Source organism: Alligator sinensis, unplaced genomic scaffold (assembly GCF_000455745.1).
Source record: "Alligator sinensis unplaced genomic scaffold, ASM45574v1 scaffold173_5, whole genome shotgun sequence".
Classification (NCBI taxonomy): Eukaryota; Metazoa; Chordata; order Crocodylia; family Alligatoridae; genus Alligator; species Alligator sinensis.
Window position 1 is genome coordinate 1,580,782 of NW_005842198.1, and position 22,317 is coordinate 1,603,098.

At 42.5% G+C, this 22,317-nt stretch overlaps 1 long non-coding RNA gene across 4 annotated transcripts in view; it reads left to right on the plus strand.

Moving 5' to 3' along the window:
* Window positions 1–22,317, plus strand: part of LOC112550758 — an 83,530-nt gene that overhangs the window by 3,227 nt on the left and 57,986 nt on the right. For 3 of the 4 annotated variants that reach the window (XR_003094749.1, XR_003094751.1, XR_003094752.1), the window contains exon 2: window positions 20,558–20,716. This is a non-coding gene — a long non-coding RNA (uncharacterized LOC112550758). Of the gene's footprint in view, window positions 1–20,557; window positions 20,852–22,317 lie in introns of all 4 variants that reach the window. The other variant, XR_003094750.1, reaches the window with a different exon arrangement.

Here is a 22,317-nt window from a genome sequence, read left to right on the forward strand (position 1 = left end):
TTGTTTTGTTCAGCAGTCCCGAGCTGCTGCTTTACTGAAGCCTACACATTCATCCATGCACTTTATTAGGTATTGTAAGTGGCTACACCTGCAGTTTTAAACAACTTACACAAACATTATAATGGTTGTGATCAGTCAAAGAAAAGTTCAGGGTTCAAAGGTCACCCCATTGTAAATGGCAGTGAAAAGGTAAAGGATGATAGCTTGTTAATGTTATTTACTTCATTCAGATTAAAAACTTTCTCTCTGACTCTGTTGTCAAGACACTAACGTGGGCAATTCTGTGCATTGTCATTAGAATAGGGGTTAAATTATTCTGTTTTGTCATTAAGTGATCTTTGATTGGCAATCTATTGCACAATGGGTGATCATTAAGGGGAGGGTCATAAAACTGTTACACCATTTAAAAATGAATGGTGAATGAAGCCAGATATCTCCAAGACCCTTCTGCTGGAGAAACTGCAGCTGCTGGAGGATAGGCCTTAGAAATTAGCCCCTTTTTTTGAAAGGTAACCCATTTAACCAGGTTTTTTAATTTTAATTTCCTCATTTCCTGATAAGTAGTAGTATATTTATAACTTTCAATAATACAATTCAATAAAATGAATAACATTCTATATAGGGGTGTGTGTGTGTATAATAATTACACACACACACACACACACACACACACACACACACACACATATATATATATATCACACACACACATATATATATATATATATATATATATATATGAGAGAGAGAGAGCATATACTCTATTACTCCATCTCTATATACATGCTCCCATTCCCTCTCCCTCTCTACACATATACATATATACAAGTACTCTGTCTCTCTACATATATATACACATACACTCATATATAGTACTCTCTATATATACTTTATTACTCTCTCTATACATACATTCGTACTCATTCTCTCCCTCTACATCTATATATGTATATACAGTAAAAGCTATGTTAACCGGCACCTTACTACCCCACGTGTTCTATTAACTGGCATGCCGGCTTGTAAGGTAAAGTGAAACTGGAAGGGCCCACTGTGCCGCTTCCGGTTTCTCCTAGCCCCCACAGCCTGGGGCAAAGCAGCCTGCGCTGCCAAGCCCCCACAGTCCGGGGCGTAGCTGGCTGCGCGGGGCCCACCTCCCTGTCCCTCAGGGCCTGCGGGGCCTGTGGGAGCGTTGGCAATGTGGCGGGAGGGTCGGCAATGGCACGGGAGGGTCACCGACACCCCAGACATGGCAGGAGAAGTGGTGGCGCGAATAGGCAAAGATGCCTCTTCGGGCCTCTCAATTAACTGGCATATTTTGTTATCTGGCACCCCTCATTCCCATGGGTGCTGGATAACAAAGCTTTTACTGTATACAGAGAGCAAGTGCATATACTCTATTACAGGCAGACAAGGTTCCTTGGTACTCTATTACTCTATTACTACTTTTACTTCCATAAATCCTTAATGCTCACCTTGAATTTATGGTCAAAGGAATCAGATTCTATTTTCCTTAAACATGCTGGAGGTTGCCAACTCTTATTACTTTATTGTGAGTATCAATTTATTTGGTGTTATGCTAGAAGCATTAGCTAATAGAAACAAGACTTGTGACTTTTTTAATGGTAATACCTGTCCCATTTCATGGTGATACCCTATCCCAAGCTTTTTAAACTTTCCCAGCCTAAAGTCTTTTTGTTTCTTTAAAAAGTCAACATTGTTTATATTAGAACAATGGTAATTGTAGGCCAAACTAATTGTACAGTGCTAGCATAATTCCCTAAATATAAAATAAGAGGAAATCCTCATTTAAAATTGTTAGAAATCTTTCCACCATCTTTAATTGAAGTTCAATCAAGTCCTCACTCAGTAGCACCTGGCTTCATTATTTTTGCTTCTTTTTATTCCAATACTAATTGATTTCTGCCTGTCTTGTAATCTCTGGGGACTTCAGAACAAGGCTTCCTAGTCTGTTGTCTACTCAGCCCCAGTCTGGCAGTAGTGGGAAATGCCAACATAACCTGTAACTGAAACTACCATTATAATTACTTGCTTAGTAATATGTCCACTGTCTTCTATGGTTGAGACTGTGTTCTGAGCTTGTCTTCTGTGTTACCAGTGACAGACTTGCTCTGTGGCATGGAAATAGGGAAGGTTAGTCATGTATTTCTTCTACTAGACCTCGTAATTAAAGATATGATTATTACAAGGTATGGTATAAATGGGCCATAAACAGCTCAGCTGTCACTTTGTCAGCTTGTGAATTAGAGCTTGCTCTTGATTCTGGCCATTTCTGCCATGTATCTCAAAATATATGTTTATGGCTTGCTCTTGCAAACGCTTACACTTTTGTTTATTTAGTTCCATTGTCTTTACAAGGATACTGGCCCACTCTCCTCAGGCCCAGGTTAGAAAGTGGCTTGTTATGTTGGATCAGGGCTTGTGTTTTTAAAGTGGATATAAACTACAAACTGCTACAATGAAGTTTGAACAAAGCAGTAGAAAAGGTGGGCTTGATTAAAATATTTTTCAAACTATGAGCTTTAAACTTGCACTTGTTAAATGTTACTTGCCCTTTTAGAAAACAACAGTTTGATTTCCTCCCCCCCCACCACTTTTTACTCTGACAAATATTGGTCTTGATGAGTGTTAAGGGACTAGCAAGACTGAACATCAAAGTCCTCATTATTAACAAGCCAGCTGTACTTCTCACCACACTTTCCCATCACACACAAACAAACCCAATCTTATCTGTAGGGACCACTGTCTCCAGAGACATAGAACAAGTTCTTCTCTATGCTAACTGTGCACAACAGTGTCAAATCATGTATAATGATTTTGTAATGTGAGCTAATGCCACCAGGAACTGGTAGATTGAGACTGCTTATTTCATTACACTTAATACTTGGATTGGAATAAAAATTTGGAGGCAAAGATAAAAGGCTATAATCACATACTTTATAAACCAATTCTCAGCTGGTGTTAATTGGGATAGCTCCACTGAAGTTCTACGTCAGCTGGGGATCTGGCCCTAAGTGCATAAAACAACTTTGTGATTTATATGGGGTGCTACCAAAGACTAGGAGTACAGAGCACCTTTCACAGACCTGATTCTGATCTCATTATACCAGTGGAAACCAAGGATTAACTCCACAAAAACTGGACCTTTTTGGGGCAGAATTGGGCCCCTGACAAACAAACCAGTATTTGTAAAGATTACAGTACAATAAAACTTAGTCTATATACAGTATTTTATACAGCTGTAACTCAGCCAATTAGGAGGTTGTTTACTTATTTATTGATTTTAACCAAATAATTATGCTGAATCAGCTTCCTTGAGTAGAAACAGCTGTACAACTATAAAGGTGCTTATTCCCCTTGGCAGTGGGATTAAATCATTGTTGTAACACTATGAATGAATCTATGCTAGACTGTCATGTTGTTTAGCTGTTATTCCTATTTGTTGCTCCGTTTGCTACAAAGACTAGATGCTGCTGTGCCTATGATACCAGTACAACTAACATGGTAGTTTGGCTGTGTTAAGAAGCCTCTTGAGGGAGAGGCAATAGGTAAACTGTTAGAACAAATTTTCTTACCTTTCAGGTAAAAGAAAACGAAAGAAAAAAAAAATCTTAGACCCAAATATTCTACTGATGTAGATGAACACAACTTTCATTGGCTGCAGCAGCACTGATCCTGTTTATACTAGCCAGACATTTAGCTCAGTTCATTTATTTATTTATGGGGCAGGCAGGAAGTGAGCAGAGTGAATCTCTAGTTCATTTTAAAGTGTAATCTACCTGTAATCTAATTTATGATTTGGACACTAAATATTTCTAATGTATTTCTAGAGCTCTTCAGGATCAGGTTTGGGGTAAGAAAAGGAGGTAATCCACCTTCAAAAGTTAACAGGGAAGTGAGTTAAACTGCTTTCCTGCAGTAAATTGTATTCAGCATTATGGGCTGTCCCACTGCCATAGTCTTCAGAAATGAGCAAGAGCTAATTATAAGTACATTAAATTCAAGACATGAAATGAAAAGAGACTCTTTACAAAGCAATAAAAAGCATCTAAAATAAAAATGTCCATTAAGTTTGTTTCCTCTTCTTTCTTATACAGACCAAATGATTTACTTTCATGATCTAATATATTTAAACTGGCTTGGTTGTAGGGGTCACAATCACTATGAGATGGGAGGAAAGACAATACTAATCAAAAGTAAAACATGCCACTTTTTCCTCTCAGTGCCGCTAATCTTAATTGAATCAATCTCTTGGCATATGGTGACAATGAAAGATTGCTCAAACTTGGGAGGCTAAGCTGGACAGAGACTCCAGAATAAAAAAAAAAAATCTTCCTCAATCATTAATTTGTTCATTCGCTCCCATTTGCTTCCATTCTTCAAAGTCTCCGAAGATGGACCTCACACAACCTTCTTTTTCAGCAATCATTTTGAAATGTTCCTCCTAATATACTTGCATATTTTTGAAGAAACTAATTTGCTTGAGATGAATCCAGCACAGATACTTATCTTTTCAAGTTTAATTTCAGATTAATAAAAAGGTAGTATTTTGCTGCAGCATTATCAAGCTGAAATATTCTGTAAAAATGCCGAAGAGAATAATACTTTTAATGCTGACTGAAATTAATTCACATTTTGGAACTAAACTATAGCACATTAGAAGACATAGGGCAAGCCTACCTGGGATAGCCTTTAGTCAAGAATATTTCATAACCTATCCATAGAGTAGCACAAGCCCTAATCAGGTGCAAATCTGGAGTGGAGGGAAGTGGTCCACAGTATGGCTAGTTGCAATGCTAAAGCCTCCTTCAGACGTAGGCTGCACAAAATACACTGCCATCTGTAAAATGTGCAGGGAAGGGGTCAGGCAGAAAGTTGGTCATATCCTTCTATCTCTGCCATCTAGGATGGTATGTCTCGAGTGTGGCTTGGAGCAAACAGTCCTCTATACTTCTCCAGAACTCCTGGAAACATGTGCCTTATAAGGTGCTGACAGGCATAAAGTGCCATGAATTAAAGCAGCCCCCCATACCCAGCAGACATTTGCATATTGTGTTAGGGATGGGGTGGGTGGTGGAAATTGAGCTCCATTGTGGAGCTGATCGAATCAAGGAGCTTACCTGCAGCCTATCTCCCCTAGGTCCATCCCCCCTCCTCCCCCCACACTCTGGTGCTGCCGCCTGCAGGAAGGGAGGTGGGGAGAAGGGAGGGGGAGCAAGCTCTAGGCTGGGGTTTTCCCAGCCTGAGCTGGAGGGAGGAGTCTGGGGGAGGGGGGCTGCGAGGCATGGGGGACTTCAATCCACCTGGCCCCCTTCCAGCTCAGGTTGGGCAAACCCCAGCTGGCAGCTCGTTCCCCCTCTTCTCTCCCTCCTCCCTTCCTGTAGACAGAACCAGGGGTGAGGCTGGGCTGCATTAGGTCAGCCCCAATTGCACAATGGATTGACCCTAGGGAACAGAAGTTCCCTAAGGCACTCCACAGTTGGGTGCCTTCATCTTATCCCTCATTCAATGAGGGTTAATTTGTCATATGATTGGCCATTTTTAAAATACTCTGCAGCCATGCACTTGTGTCATGGCACAGCTGTTGAACACTTTCAGTGGGCTGATCGTACAACAAATATAACTTCTGTCTGTGCCCACAGTCGCACAGTACAACTCCCGCTCTAACATGGGCAATAGATGGATTAAGTCATAGTCTTAATTACATGGTCATGACCTAGAACCCGTTGAAGTCCATAGAAAGACTTCTATAGATTTTTTGGGCTTTAACTTGAGAATTGTATACCTTGTGTATATTAAATAAAAATTATTTTTACTATTTTATTACTTTTTGTGAACAATCAAATAAAACAGGCCAGTCTCCCAATATCTCGAGCTACAAGTAGGGCTGCAATTCTTAAACTAAGCCTTAAATGTTGCATTTGTCGCCAAGCTGTGGTCACAATTAAAGATATATACTTTTGTTTTCTTAGTACCAAAGATTGTGTGAGCACTTACTACAGTAGCCAATAACTACTGTCAGCTGCACTTTTTGCATTTACAGTTGTTTGTGTTTCCTGCTATGGTAAAATTAAACTCTGGTCCCAAAGTAAAATCTGAGGGGGTAGAGGTATCTGTCTGTAAAAAATCTTTTGGTAGGATGAAGGCCTTACAGTCTAGGATGAGGAAGTGCTTAAATATATAACCAATTTAGTTTCATTCTAAATAATAAATCGTTCTAATTAAATAGTGTTGATTAGACTATGAAGTATTTGGAGAAAGATTGTGATGACCATCACACATTTTATGTTATCCATTAGGGGCCCATACAATATAAAACATTGCTAGATTGCACATTAATAAGACACTAATTATATGCAATTAAATACTAGTTGACAATGAAAAGCAGATTTACTGGTGATTGCAATACAAATCTTCAACACACTGGTTGAATCCCACTAACTATGTAATCATTTCTGCTAAACAATTAACATCTAACCTAAACTCCTTAGATGTATCTGGGTGTATAAAACAATTTACTTACTTGCCCAGCAAATGTATTCCCTGCGTAAAGCTGCTCAATTGTATTATTCCATTTGATTTGGTTTTGTGCAGACAGAGTTGCTCCCTTAAGGGAGTTCTGCTCCTAAGTGTGTCCTTGGGAAACCATTGAACTGTAGAACCAGAACTTCTTCCAAAAGAAAGTAAGTCACATTTCACTTTTTAGTATGCCCTTCTTTTTTTTTTCAAGAAGAATTCCCATATAATTCACAGAAATAAGTGGGGAAAAACCCCAAACAAAATATTTTTGCTTTAGTAGACCAAGTGTGTGTCATTCAAAAAATACCTGAGAATTTCAGGAGGAACAAACAAACCTTTCAGTTGATAAAAATATGATAAATTATTTCATTTCACACTTAAATCAAGGCAGCACACTTTGTAAGACCTCTTACTAGAGACTAAAATATCTTAAAGTGCTTTTTTGTTTTATTTTGATGTACATCTTTATAGAGAAATAATTAACATTTCGCAAATTGATGATGTTAAAGTTGTTCACATTATTCTGTAAGTAATTCATGTGCACATAGCTCTGTATTATATTGATCATTTAAATGAGTGTAATTTTAATATTTTGATGACAGTTTTAAGATTCTACCAAGCAGTGATAAAGCTAGCAGTTATACTATGTGATAATTCTGCTTTTCATTATAATGCAGAGTTTCTCCATACTAAATCAGGCCAAGATGCAAGCTAATACCCATGGGCAAAATTCATTCATTATGCATGTACATTATTCCTAAAATTATTGATAATACTTTTCATAATAGTTATTTTACATATATTAACTCTTGCAGCTATATTAGTATTAAAGATACCTTTATTAATCTTGAATATTTTGCTGAATAATATATGGGGTCTCAGAGGCTCTTAAGGTTTTCCTAAGTTAAAAGCTACTATTATCTATAATGCTGTAAACCAGTTGTTTAATTATAAACAGGGTGCTGAGGTGCTGTATTTTTATCTGGTGTTGCTTATTTAAATATCTATGCATTTGTGTCATGCTACACAGGGGTAAGGAGAAAAAAAAAAAGCAATAACAACAATAAAAAGCCAACCCAGGCAGTCTGAAAGAATAAACAACTTGCATTATTTAGCAAGCAAATAGGCACTTTCCCCTGTAGTTATTATACTTATTGTACAGCTTGTTTGATGCTAATAGGATTTGGAATAAAGGTTCTACAATAATGAAGTATATCAATACTTCTGAAGTTAGAGAAAGATGCCTCAGATATAGTTGAGTTACACTTAATTTTGCTCAAGAGGCTGAGGAGAAGGGACCAGGTAGCTCTATGATGATGCATCTGTAGCTTGCTGATGGCAACCTCTTCCCCAGTGAGAATTAGGGTAGACATCTTACATAGCTGCTCTCATTCATACAGCTGCCTCCCAGGGCTTGCCTGTACTGTAAGTCCCAGTGAGGATGGGACTGAGTCCTCTCATGTGTTCCAGACCTGAAAGTTTGCCAAGGAGATTGATTTGGGCTCATTCCCAGTGCCTGCTTTTGAGCCTTCAGTCTCTGGTAAGTCTGAGAGTGACCCTACGGATAAGTTTGGAGTAGCCTTACTGCTAAACTTCCAGTTCTGGAGGATGTCAGTTGGCTCATGTGAACAGTGTGTTTTCAGTCTAATCCTTCCCTGGATTTGTGCCCAATGACATGTAGACAAGCCTCAATAGGCCATTCTGACAGACTGGAGTCACTGGGCTATCATGGTGCCATGATGACTTGGCTGGGCATTTTCATCAAAGGCCTTGCCAAGGGAAGCATGATGAAGGTCCTCTTACAGCAATTCTCTTACTATAGAGAGAGATTTCTCTTAGGGGGATTAATCACCAGAAAGTGAACAAGTGGTTCAACTGATTCACTAGAGTGGGGCCAAGGATCTGGCCCAGAAACCTGAATCTGACCTTCCTGACAATGAAGCAGGCCAGAAGTGTTAGCTGAAGCCAATACCATTTCACCATAAGTTCATTCAGAAATGCAAAAGCTATTGCAAAGGCTGCTGTAGGCTGTTGCCTGTGAAAGCTTATGCACTTCTGAACAAGTTAGTCTCTAAGGTGCCACCCTGCCCTGCCTTCTGCCTTTATAACTTTGGAAATACAGAGTGACAAAGTAGTGTAAATAAGGAGAAGGAAGGGGTGGCAGGCCTAGGTGTCAACTTGGGGAAGGGCAGCATAAAAAGAAGCCCTCCCCACAACCAGCCAGGGAAGCCCAGCAGCTAGCTCTTCCCCTTGCATGTCTGCTGCCCTGCTGCACCTCTGGATACGGAGACAACTGCTAGGGATTAAAGCTTGTCGCATAGTTTTCCTTCAATTCACAGATTAGACAAATCACCCACAGACACGCATGGGAAAAATCACAGCCATGATGTCCATTGGTATCTGGGATCCCATAACAGTTTTTAGCTGTAGGAGCTAATGCTGCATATGACCTGGCAATGACATTAGAGACTGCAAATTCCCTGTGTGTGCATGAGCCAAACTCTTTAGCTAATCATCATCTTGTGAACTCTGGCCACAAGGAAGGGCAACTCAGCAGCTGGAAAGGCAGAAAAAGACTAAATATCAGTGGACACAAATAATGCCTGCTCCCTGTATGAGTGAACAGAAAAAGAAGAACAGCTGTATCTTTTCTATCTCTCTTATTCTAAAGGGCTTCTGAGGGGGTCTATCCAGGGGCAGTCCTGGCTTTTGTAAGGCCTGTGCTGGGAGAATTCTTCCCTGGAGGGCTATAGAGTTTTATGGCCCTGTATACTGGTACAGGGCCATAAAAGGGAAGGAGTCTCCTCCTACTTTATCTATATCTATATCTATATCTATATCTATATCTATATCTATCCTTTCTAAATAAATAAAAAAGTACTGTGAAAAGGAAACAAAAATATGCAATTATCTCAAATGACCAAATAAACCTGGGAAAAGGCCTGATGCACTCATGAATTTTGTTCTGTTCTCACTGTAAGAAGTGTTCTCTTTTGGGAATAGGTTCAGAGACTTGGATTTTTGTGCTTCACTAATTGTAATAAATAAATCTGAATAAATCCAAGCTTCAATAAGGAGGACTGAATCAAACCCACTTAGTTTTTTATACTGAAAATATCCTGGCATTAAAAGGCTTAGCATGTTGGGCTCTCTGTTTAACAATGAGGTGAAAAACTGTGCAGAATTCTGCAGCAACTGAAAAATGCTAGAAGCTGTTCTGTAGCTTTTCTTCAGGAGATATTTGAAGTCATACACTCAGACTTTTTCTCCACATGACTAATCCACTCTCCTGTGACCTATCTTTAGTTTGATATTGGATCAGGAACAGAAACTGTAGCTTCAGTTGACCCCAAACATTTAGTTACATTAATCACAAGGTGTTTTTGGACTCTGAGCATACGCTTTCTTCGTGAGACATTGATCAAACAGTCTACAGGTATCAGTACATCGAAGCACATTAATCATCGTGTGCATTATCAGGTCCACCAGTAGAATATGTAAATGTGATTCCTGTCAGTGATAAGGGAAAGCAGAATTTATTCTTTAAAATGTCCATCTGGAGCTGTTGATATAATCTTACCTAAGACAATAGGTTGTAAAGATACATCTTAGCATTACTGGTGCAGTGCTGTCAATGGACATAAAGTAAAAGTAAATTAAAGCTAAAAAGAAAAAAAGAGAGCAGTTATACTTCATTCACTTGTGGGATTTGCTGTTCTGCTGCATAGTGGAGATGTTTTCTGCTTAATAAAACAGTGCAGTTTTTATGAATGCTCTTATAATTGTTCTGTAACCAAAGAAGCTTTGCTTAAGAGCACTGCTGTTCTTCTTCCTGCTTCAGTGCTCTTGCCCTAGAATACACCAGTGATATACTTGCCTTGTGGCTAAGGATGTGATATTCATACTTACTGTAAAACTCTGAGGCAATGGCTCACCTTCACAGATGGCTTACCCTCCCTCATATTAATGAAGCTGCCTGAGTTAGAGTTGCAACATGTCTCTTGCTGAAAGCATTTTACATCTCCTCCTTTTTACAACATTAACTGAAACATTCTTTCTTTACAATCAACAAAATTTCACTCATTATTTTAGCATCCTGGACCCTATTTAGGCACCATGCCAATTAGGCAAATGTACAGATACAAATATTTTGCCTGAATGGGTGTGCCTGAGTAGTAGCTAATGCTCCTACTGCCCTCATGAAGATTAATTCTGACAGGAGCAAGAATAATTTGGGTGTGTTTGCTTTATAGAGTCTTTGCTGGGGGGAGGGATTAGATATGGGACCAAAGGGGTGGCTGGGGAGAACATAAATACAGATCATGCCCTTGACTCCTATTTCCCTTCCCTTTGGACCCTTACCTGCTAGCCTGTTATAAAAAGCTGCAGAGCTGGAATATGTGCTGCATTCTGTCTCAAGGTCCCTTTTCTGGGATTGGACTTTCTTGAAGAATTTGGCCCCTGAAATTTGAAATAAAGGAATTAATTGGAAATTAATTAGTTAGGATTGATCAGTACACAAACAGAAAAAGCAAAACTCATTTTGGGTCTGATACTGCCTCCACTGAAGTGGGTGGGAAACTTTCCACTAATGTTGAAGGATCAGGCTCTTTCTTTACTTTGATGAGCTTGATCTTGCCAACCTGACTCACCCTGAGTCACCCAGGACTCCATAATTTCAAGGGTACCCTGTGGGGAGTTAGATCCTATTCATTGTGGATAAGGGTTGGGTCTTGTTATAAAGTACAGTAAAAAATAGTCCTTGGTTAATTCAAGATTTCATTATGCTGTAATAACAAACAAGGAGGCATTTTAACTATAAACTCCCTGTCTTCAAAATATTAGCTGTTGGGTTTACAGATTTCTTTTGGTTTTCAGCCCAGAATGGGCTGTCCATATTGAGTTTGGTAGAATCCCAGCCTGTATCGTCCCCCTCTTAAGCTCAGTGAGAAAGGATACTCTATGCATTTTCCTCACCACCAAAGTAGAAAGGAGACTAAGTTAGTTCCATATCACAGCAGCATCCTAGAGATGTCACATGGCTCCTCAATATAATATAAGGGCTGTGTATGAGGCAGAAATTGAGCAGGTGAGGTTAGAAGTATGTAGATCTAGTGGTTTGGGGATGCATATTCCCCTTTCTCTGCCCACCAAATTTCTGGGTAAGATAATATGGCTCCACACTTCTCCATAGAAACACCATGGAGATTTCTGACAGAAGTGCAGCTCCCAGCTGTAACTCAGAATGGTTTCTGCAAAGCGTTGAGTTACAGCGTTACCCCAGCGCAAACAGAAGTTCACTGTTGGTTCCGGGGGGTGGATTTTGGTGCAGGCTGGGAGCCTGTAGCCAGATTCCCATAACTGACTCTCTGCCAGTGCTCGCTGTTCTCAGAATGGGAGGGGGAAAGGCAGCGGAGGGATCTTGTTCTTGGGGCTCCCCAGCTGGTGCTAAAGGGTGGATGGGTGAATTGGAGCCCCTCAACCTTGGGGTGGGGGGGAGGGTGAAAAAACCTCAGACTGAACTTTCTCCACTCCCTTTCCTAGGGCTGCCATATTTTCAGTTCAACAAAAAGGACAACTGTGGTGCATGGGGGGGCGGATGACTGGAGGTGGGGGAAGGGCAGTGATATGCTGGTGCTCTGCCCCTGCCCATTCTGTTGCCCTTCACTCCGGAGCCACAACCCCCCGTCCCAGCCCTGCTGCTGCCCCTCAGTCCCAACCCATAGACCCCAGTCCTGCCAGTGTCCCTCACTTCTAAACCACAGTACCCTGCCACCTGGACCATGCTGGTGCCCCTCATTTCCAACCCAAAACCCCCCATCCCTGCTGGTGCTCCTCACTCCTGACCTGCAGCCTCCTTGTCCCTGCTGGTGCCCCTCATTCCCCACCCACAGCTCCCTGCTCCTCCCAGCTCTGCTGGAGGATCCCCAGCTGCCCCTGCCCCGCCTGGGCTGGAGTGTAGTGGCTCTGAGTGAATCTGGCCCTGGCGCAGGCTGGAGGGAAGAGGAAGGGAGGCTTGTGGCACTCATCATTACCCTGGGCTGGGGATGCCATGCCATGCCAGCAGGCCTGGCCTGGCTACCCCCCTCCTCCGGGCAGCATCTCCTGGGTGCTCCGCCCCTGTGCTGCCAGCCCAGCCATGGAGTCCCCGCTACCCTCAAAAGGCCTCCCTGCCTCCTTCCCCACTAGAGGGGCAGGTAATCCCCTTGATTCCTCCCAATTCTGCCCCAGCCCCAGCTCCCCAACCCAGACTTAGCTTCCTGTAGCTCCCAGGGTGTGCATGGACACAGGTGGTGCTCCCTGCCTACAATCACTCCTCCGCTTGCTCCCACCAGTGGAGCAAAGCAAATACCTGGACATTTGGTCAGATTTGAAAAACCCACCTGGATGGAGATTGGAGGATTAAAAAAGAGGACATGTCCAGGAAAACCTGGATGTATGGTAACCATAACTTTCCTCTCCTCCCATGCTGAAAAGTGACAGGCTGGGAGCTCTGCAAACACATTACAAAAGACACTACAGTTTGAAACGTTTTTATCTGATACCTCATGCAATGAGGAGTTAGATTTTCACCCAGTCAGCCATTTTTTAATCTGTCTGAAGCCATGCACTTGTGTTTGGTCACAGCTATAAACTGCTTTCTGTGGCCAGATTGGGTGAAAATTGTCACTTCTGTCTGCACCCTTTTTAGGGACTGACATGGTCAGTCCAATGCTGGAGTATTACAAGCTGTGCCAGCATTTCAGCTACTCTTCCTGAAAATCCATGTGGAAGGTGTTCACTGAAGGGAAGTAGAACCTGGGATCAAGTTTCAATAATTTTTCTAGACCCTTCTGACTACTGTCTCCTGCTCCATGGGGCAGGATAATGAAGATGCAGCCATAGTGGGGCTCAGGGAGATTAGGGGCAACAATGATCTACTACTATCCCACTCCTGCTCCACAGACAGAATTCACACAAGCTTTTGTGGTCTCTCCACAGGGAAGAAGGAGGAATGATCAGGAACTATGCTATCACAGTATTTAAATGTACAAGAGTTAGGGAAAATCAAAGGCAACTTTTCAAAAGTCATTATAATTTTTCTACAAAGACAAATACATAATTAATAGCATGTACATGATGCTGTGTCTGATACACACAAAGGAGATAATTTACAATTGTTGCTATAGGGAAAAATGTTTGAATGTCCTTAGTTTTTCATGTTTAAATTCATCATACATTGTATTTATATTTCTTAGTTAAATTTACAAATACTTTACTAGTGCTTTATCAAAGACCAATTACTTATTTCTGCTAATTTCAATACTTTGTTACACTGCATATCAAAAATGTCTTAGGAATACATAACATACCAATTGACAACATCTCAGCATTATTCTTCAAATGGTGCTTAGCTGTAGGATTTGAAAGTACATCTATATCTCTATTTAGGGTGGAACCTGGGAGCATTCTTCATCAGGAAATCTCCCTGCCAATTGGTTTCTTCTCCTGTTCTTGGATCTCCTTGTGCAGATTTAGCACACCACAGTGAAGAAATGTTTGATCTCAGGCCCTGACAGGAATGGATCCAGAGGAGGTTTGATGAGGCAGTCGCACACCCTTTTTGGCTCATCTGCAGCGAGCTCTCAAAGATCATCAACGTATCAGCGCAGCTCCACTGGAAGCACCGCAGGTGCTGGGAGTTCTATAAGCTCACTGGTGAGTCAGGGTGGGATCTTTCCAGAGTTCCTGCTTGCACACACCTCTGGAGTCCAGAGGGTGAGCGCTGTTGATGTTTTCTCTTCCCTTCCCACCCCTTGCTGAATTCAGAAGCAGGGGAAAAAAAGGGACAAATGATGCTTGTGCTCAACTCCTGGGCTCCAGAGCTATGTGCATGCAGGGGCTCTGAGTGGACCCTGCGCCAACCAGCCAGTGAACTCATAGAACTCACAGCACATGAGGGGTTTCCAGCAGAAGCTCCACTGATTTTTACCTGTGATCTCTGAGAGCTCACTGGCTTCCAGGATCATGGTGTGCCAAACAGATGAAGCAGGTATGACCAGAATCCCTTTGGCACAATCCTGGATCCACCTATAGGTCTTGATGGTCCAGAGCGCTGCTGGTGGTGAACTAAACATTTTCATAATGAGGTTGCAGGTTTCCATCTGGATTAGGCCTGGGAGTACAGCTAGGTAGCTGTATAGACATGCCCTACATTGTCAGGCATAAAAAGTGTCCCAGTCTGGAAGATGGTGAATGCCTTCAACCATCATTGATTGAGATGGGGGAAAGGACACTCAGTAATCCTCAACGAACACTCAGTACATGGCTGAACAGAGACTAACTTTGTAGATAAGGCTACAAAATGATGTTTTTGGCCTTCAAATGTTAGAACAACTGAGCCATTCTCAGCACTCATATCACATAGAACAGAGCTATGCCATGAAGCAGAAGCCTTAATCTGTTTCTAGGGGTAGAGAGAGACATTAGCCAAGAAGAGAGAGAGTTTCCACAGGTAAAATAACCTCTGTATAAGCTGCGCTGAAGTAACATCTCATAAGCAACCACTTGCTTTGTTACTGATAGCTGGAAATGACAAGCAAAGCTATTTTTGTGTGTTGTACACAGTGTACTTGTTTTCTGTCCCTTCATCTGCCCCCTCCCCTTCTTTGTTGCATCTGTTTAAAGAAACATAATATCACTTTGGAACATTTAAGAGTTTCTATAATAAAACAAAGGGGGTTATGTCACAATCACTTATTTTCTAAGGTGTAATCAACTAAATGACAAAAATAGCTGATTATAGCAGCAAGTTCAGGCTACTGGACTAAAGGGGAAGTCAGCATTTCCACTATAAACCTCATTATTGAGGGGTTTACAGCTAGGTTGTAAAACAAAAGTGCTCTGGGCTGAAATGTGGCATTCATTGTCTCAACTCCGGAATTATTTATATATATTCCCAATTTGATTTAAAATACTTTAAGTATTCTGATTTTTCTCTCATTTTGAAACCCAATCAACCAATCACCTGCCCTGGGGAAAAGACTACAGGAGTAGGGAGAACATTTTAGAAAGAATCTGTGGCTGTGCATGGTGGGAGGGGGTACTCTGAATTACAGTACAAATTTGTCAATGCAAAATAAAAATCTCTTTCCATGTCTTGAAAGATCTCTGTGACATACAATCTGGGTGACTTTTAGATGACCACAGGTTATGCACGGAGAAGACCAGCAATGCATCTGTCTTCCTTGTTTCTTGGGTTTTGATAGGGCCAGGGGTGGATCCAGGATTTTGTAAAGGATGATGTGTAGATGAGGCAATGGGCATTGCAGGGGTGGTTGCACTCTGACTCCCAGCTCCCACCTGCACCAGGATGGGCAGATTGCTTCATGTGAGCAGCAGGCAGGGACTTTTTTAAAGTCCCCCAATCAGGTAAGAATATTTTTTCTCCTGTCTCAGAACCCTTATTCCCCCTTCTCCTTCATGCTCAGTGGCATGTCCCCCTCCTCTCCTCTCCTCTCTCCCACCCTTGCTCCCCTCCCCTCCCCTCCCATCCCCCACCCCCCACTGCTGTCACTGTCCTCCCATTCCCTGGCTGATCCAGGGGCTTAGGAGGGAGGCTCCTTCCCTGCTCCTGATGTGCTGCACAGGGAGCCAGGCTCAGCCAAGAAAAGCAGCAGGAGTGGGCAGGTTCCCCCTCCTTGAGCTGGTCCCAGGCTGGCAGTGAACACCCAAGGGCCAAGCAGACAGGAGAAACCAGCCCCACTGCCACTGCTATAGCCATCCCTGGATGAGCATGGCTGGAGCAGCTCTGAAGCCACCAACCCCAAAGACAGCTGGGGGCAGCTGGGGGAGGGGAGATGCTGCTGAGCATGGAGGGGAAGGGTGGAGTGGAATTCTTACTTGCTTTGGGGACTTAGTAAAAGTCGTTGATTGCTGCTTCTGCAGCTTCAACTGTGACTGCCAGCACATCCCCCTCTGGGTGGGGCTCATTATCTCTAAGATGGTTAACTGTTCCCAAATTTTAAGTCTAGCACTACCATTAGGACTTGTTTCTAAACTTGATATGTAGTAAATGTAAGACTCCATTGACTTGTAATTTGGATCAGGGCACAGCAGTCTGCTCAATACTGGTCTTCTTATGGTACTGTAAGAATCTTTCCTCTGCTTATTGGAACACACTGTTTATTTTAGTTTAATTTAATCTCTTTTTGCTCAGGATAGATTACTGAAATCTTCAGAGATTCCCTTCAAGGGTTGCAAGTGGCACATAGTTTGGGGATTTACTCAAAGATTCAAAGAATAGAACTCAACCCCAGTAGATTAAGTGCAAAGAAGTGAAAAAATATTAGTGCACTATCAAGGCTGAACAATACAAGTAGTGAGTCAGATGAACTGCAAATATTGTACCTTCTGTTATATGTAGGATAAGGGGTTTAAAGCATGTGAGTTCACATTTTCATTTAATTTTCATTTTTATAAGGAAACTGGATTTTGTCATGCCTCTTCTTTCCATTGGGATTAAAGCAATGGCACTGCAATAGAGAATTAAGGCCTTGATACTGAATTATGCATATGCTTAACTTTTCAGATGCAAGCAGTCCCTTTGATTTCAGTGGAACTACTCTTATGCTTAATGCTAAGCAAGTGTTTAAGTATAGACAGGATCAAGGCCTTATTTTCTGTAACACCTTTGAAGTAGAGGGAACTGTTGATCTTACAACATGTTAGAGATTTATTAATTTATCATGTTTGCACTATACCTTGTGCTTTGCCATTTTGAACTGATTGTAGAACATCCTGCATTTTGGAAAATTCTGTGGCAAGTTAAATATCATTTATCCGTTGCTGAACTTTGGAGACATTTTGAGAAAATGTCTACATTTAATTTCTCTTAACTCCCTGTTCTTCTGCACATACATTTTGTCACAATATAGCACACGGTGTAGGCATTCTTTTACAACCTTCATGCTTTTAAAATATTGTAGATTGTTTTATGATCTTTATCACTCTGGATACCTGTTGTTGCTTTGATTGGCAAGCTGAGAATTTAGTGGCCTTAAAAACATATATGTACATTAAAAATATTTTTGAATGATTTAACTTTGTGGTGAGAAAATATAAGGTATAAGCTCTCTCTTATAAAGGGAAACTTAAAGGAGGAATATTAAGGGATATATAGGAAGGGTGGTGAGGCATCTTCATCAGAAAAGACCTGTTTCATAGTAGGAGACATAGTTTATAAAGGATTATGAGCTTCATTCCTTTTATTAGGATTTTTATTTGTGCATATTAGAGGAAGGTACATAATAACTGACCCACACTTATTGCAATTGCTAGGCAAGTCTGTTTACTCAATTATCTGAGGGCATCTTTATGGTATGCTTGGGTAGCTGTGTGGGTTGGGTGCTTCAGTACAAGTTCACCGTTAATTATAGATTTGCCTTTCTGCTAAATAACAAAATAATTCCAGAATATGGCTGCCTGTAAGTGATTCCAGTGCTGACTTTCCAATGCCTCTTTTGTTGGCTGAATTGGACTTTGGGTCTTGACTGCCTTTCTGTTTGGCTGCTCTGTTGGAAGGGGAAATGCCTGAGGACCCGATGTGAGAGCAGATTGTTGATGAGCTGCCTCGTGCCCTTTTGGTTTTAGTTTTCTGTGGATTTAACTCAACTGGAATGAACACAGTCGCTTTCATGTCTGCAAAAAGAGGGTTATGTGCAAATTCCTCATTAGATTCCAATCAAGAACCTTTTGGGAAGAAAAATCAGGTATTTCACCAGGCTTCTTATCGAAGTGGTCTGAAAATAAACTTGCTGGTCAAAGAGTCATTTGCCTGCAGTCTGCTGCTTGTGTGCCCACTAACCCTCCTGGTTTATCCATTGACTGCTTGCCATGCAAAAGAGATTGACAAATCATGCATTTTTAGTGTGCAACCATGTAAACCATTTCTTTGAGAACATGTCCCTTGGGCTACAGCCTGTAGTCTCAAGTCAAAAGATCCTCCTTTCCTGAATATATGCAGAATAAAACCTATCACCATTCAAGAATGTCAGATTGTTGGGGTGGGGGTGAGGAAGGAGGAAGTTGATTTTGACTGACAAGCCCCTTAGTTTCTGATGTGGCTTTCACACTTTGAAATATTCAAGACTCCATATGTTACAAAAAACCCACTGAATACCACGTATAACATTGACTTTATCATTCTTTAATCTCAGTTTAATTGCTGTGGTCATATTACCCCACACTTAATAACCCACAGCTTGGTATATTATTTAATATCGTTGACACATACTTTGTTTTAAATGTCAGTGCTGGTAAAGCCCTGGAGTTGGCAATGTTGTGCATGATAGATGGCAGAAGAGATGGATCATCTGTTCTTTGTCTGTGCTGTTGGTATGTTGGCTGCAACTTTTTCAACTGTGACACTAGGCTGGTGCCAAACCCAAAGCTACTGAATGGGTAACATTATCCCTTGTATCTGATGTTCATAGCTAATCATTCTTGATTTCTTTGGCTGTTTTTACAGGAATGTGTAATATTATATCACCCAAGTTAGAGTGGTGAACTAGTGTTGTTTCAAATGGGCTGATTTAATTATTTCAGCACCCAGTGGCACCTTTGTTATTAAAGGATTTTCACAAAGCAGTACATAGTCTAATTATGTATTTACACTCGAGACTGTAACAGCATCTGCTGGGTAAATAATATACATTTGTAAAATGGTCTAGCTACTAATTTACACAGCCGACCACTGAGACATTGAAAGGCTTTGCATTCTATCATGTCAGCTCTCATGCATTTCCAAGTGTTTCTCCTGTCTCTTCACTACTGTTCAGAAAACAATGGAAATTGCATACCAAAAAGTGAAAACCTCTTCTAAAAAACAGCAATGTCTGTCTGGAATCTGTGAATTCAGGGTAAAGGCCGAAACTCCAGCCAGACTGCCCTCTTGTAGGAGCACAAAAGAAGCGCTATATCGCCTCTGTTTCCAAGGCCTGCATTTACATAAACACAGGAGTACAGTGCAGAACTTAAAAGGGAAACACACATTTTCATTATGGATTTCTGGCTTTGGATTTCCTAGTGCAAATCTGCCTTACAGCTAGCTCAAATGGCCTTCAGAACATTTGCCCTGAATAGCAAATCTTTGGTTGGCATCTAGCTGCCTTAGCAGCTCAAATGCCACCCCTTCCTTGAAGCTTGTGTTGGGGCCACAACAGTGGATGGTCCCTACACATGGGTAATCCCTGGATATCATTTCAGGAGTAAGTACAAGTAACATCATGCTAGAGAGCTATAGCTGTCATCCAGACAGTGATTCATCTGAAGATAGCTTATGATCTGCATCGAGAACTTATCTTAGGATCTGGCGGGGCCTCTGTGGCCTTGGCGGGGAGTGGGGAGTGGGAGTTCCCTCACCTGTCTCACGTGTGCCCACCTTCAGGCCCTGGAGGGGCAGGTGAGGGAACTCCAGGTGGAGATCAGCAGGCTGAGGGGAATCAGGGCTGCCAAGGATGAAATTGACGGGTCAAGTACGTAGTGGAGAGGCAACCTGGGAGGGACCCGATGCAGTGGTATGGCAGACAGTGACCACCAGGGCCAGGGCTACTTATGCTGCCAAAGTGTTGGCCCCCCCTGTACAACTGGAGAACAGGTATGAGACCCTGGCAGCATCAACGGAGAAGGAGGCAGGTGAAGATAACTCCAGAGGAGCTGATGCCACTCCATGCATGGTGCAGACTGAGTAATGCCAGAACACCCAGAGCAAGAGATGCCGGGTCCTTGTCATGAATGACTCCCTCCTGAGATGAACAGAGGGACCCATCTGTCACCTGGATCCCATGGCACGTGAGGTTTCCTTCATGCCCAGAGCTCAGATTCGGGACATCACGGTGATGATCCCAGACGTCATCTGGTACTCTGATCACTACCCCTTGGTCCTCATCCATGCGGGCACTAATGATGCGGCCAGGAGTAATGCTGGGGGCCAAGCTTAGGGAGACAGGAACACAGGTGATTTTCTCATCTGTTCTTCCAGTGAGCAGATGCAGACGGCACCACAAGGCCGGCATCGGAGAGGTCAACTGGCAGCTTCAGAGCTGGTGTTACCAGGCGGGCTTTGGATTCTTTGACCATGACCCACACTTCTGTGCAGGAGACATGCTAGGGCAGGATGGGTTGCACCTCTACCCAAAAGGTAATGTGTTTTCTCTTCCAGGTTGGCTTATCTCTTATGGTGAGCTTTAAGCTAGGTTCATCGGAGGATTGGGATGCAAACATGCAGGAGGACACTTTGACATCAAGCCAGGTGATGCAAGTGGGAACAACCCAGGTAAGTGACAAGGGCCCAGGCAAGCTTAGGAACAAGAGAGCAGCATGAACACCCATAGGAAGTCTTAATTGCCTCTACACAAATGCTAGAAGTATGGGGAATAAGCAGGAGGAACTCGCCCTACTGGTAGCTAGCAAAAACCCAGACCTGGTTGGGTTTACAGAAACTTGGTGGGATTCTACCCATGACTGGGAAGTAGACATCAAGAGCTATAGGCTGCATAGACAAGATAGAGTAGGAAGAAAAGTGCGGGGTAGCACTCTATGTTAAAGAGCAGCATATGTCCTCCATGATCATGATGGGCTCAGAAGAAGGGCAAACTGAGGCACTCTGGGTTAGAATGCAAGGGGGCTGTGGGGAAAGGGACTTGATAGTGGGCATCTCACCAGGGGGATGAGCTGGACCTGGAATTTTCAGGTCAGCTCATGGAGGCTGTAAGGACAAGGGATGTGGTTGTCATGGGTGACCTAAGCTACCCAGACATCTGCTGGGAGGATCAGTCAGCCAGGTCTGAATGCTCACATAGGTTTTTAGCCTGGATACAGGACCTCCACCTAACCCAGGAGGTACATAATCCCACCAGAGGAAATGCCTTGCTGGACTTGGTCCTTGCCACAGGTGATGACCTGGTGAGGGATCTGCAGGTGCTCGACTACCTAGGTGTTAGTGACCATTGTCTGCTGGAATTTACTATCCGGTGCAGGATGGCAAAAGAAAGCAGTAAGGCAAAAGTCCTTGACTTCAGGAGGGTTGACTTCAATGAGCTAAGGAGATTAGTAAGAGAGACGTGGGACTCGGAACCTCAGTGAGATGGGAGTCCAGGATGGGTGGTTATTCATTAAGGAGATGATCCTCCGAGCTCAGAGGGAGTCAGTCCCAATGTGAACCAAAGGGGGCAAGAGTGCTAAAAAGCACCCTTGGCTCAGTAAAGGCATCCAGGAGGGCCTGAGGGAAAAAAAAGTAGCATACAGTCAGTGGAAGCAAGGGGCAATCACCAAGGAGGATTACACCTCCATTGCTTGTGATTGCAGAGAGGCGGTTAGTAAGGCCAAGGCAGAGACGGAACTAGGGCTGGCAACCAGAATTAAGGATAACAAAAAGTCCTTTTTCAAATAAATATGGAGTAAGAAGAAGTCATCAGGGAATGTGGGGCCCCTACAGGACAGGCTTGGCAATCTGGTGATTGCAGAAAAGGAAAAAGTTGAACTCTTCAACAAGTTCTTTGCCTCCATTTTGATGAGGGTCATTTTCCAAATGACCAAAATGAAGGGGTCATTTTCTTTAGCAGGGACCAGGACAACTCCCCCACTAGGATTACAGACAGGCTCAAAGGACAAGACACCATGCCTAGGGTCAGGGACAATTTAGTTAGAGAACTTTTGGAGGGGCTGGACGTGTTTAAATCAGCAGGTCTGGATGCTCTTCATCCGAGGGGAATGAGGGAAATGGATAAGGGCATAGGAGGG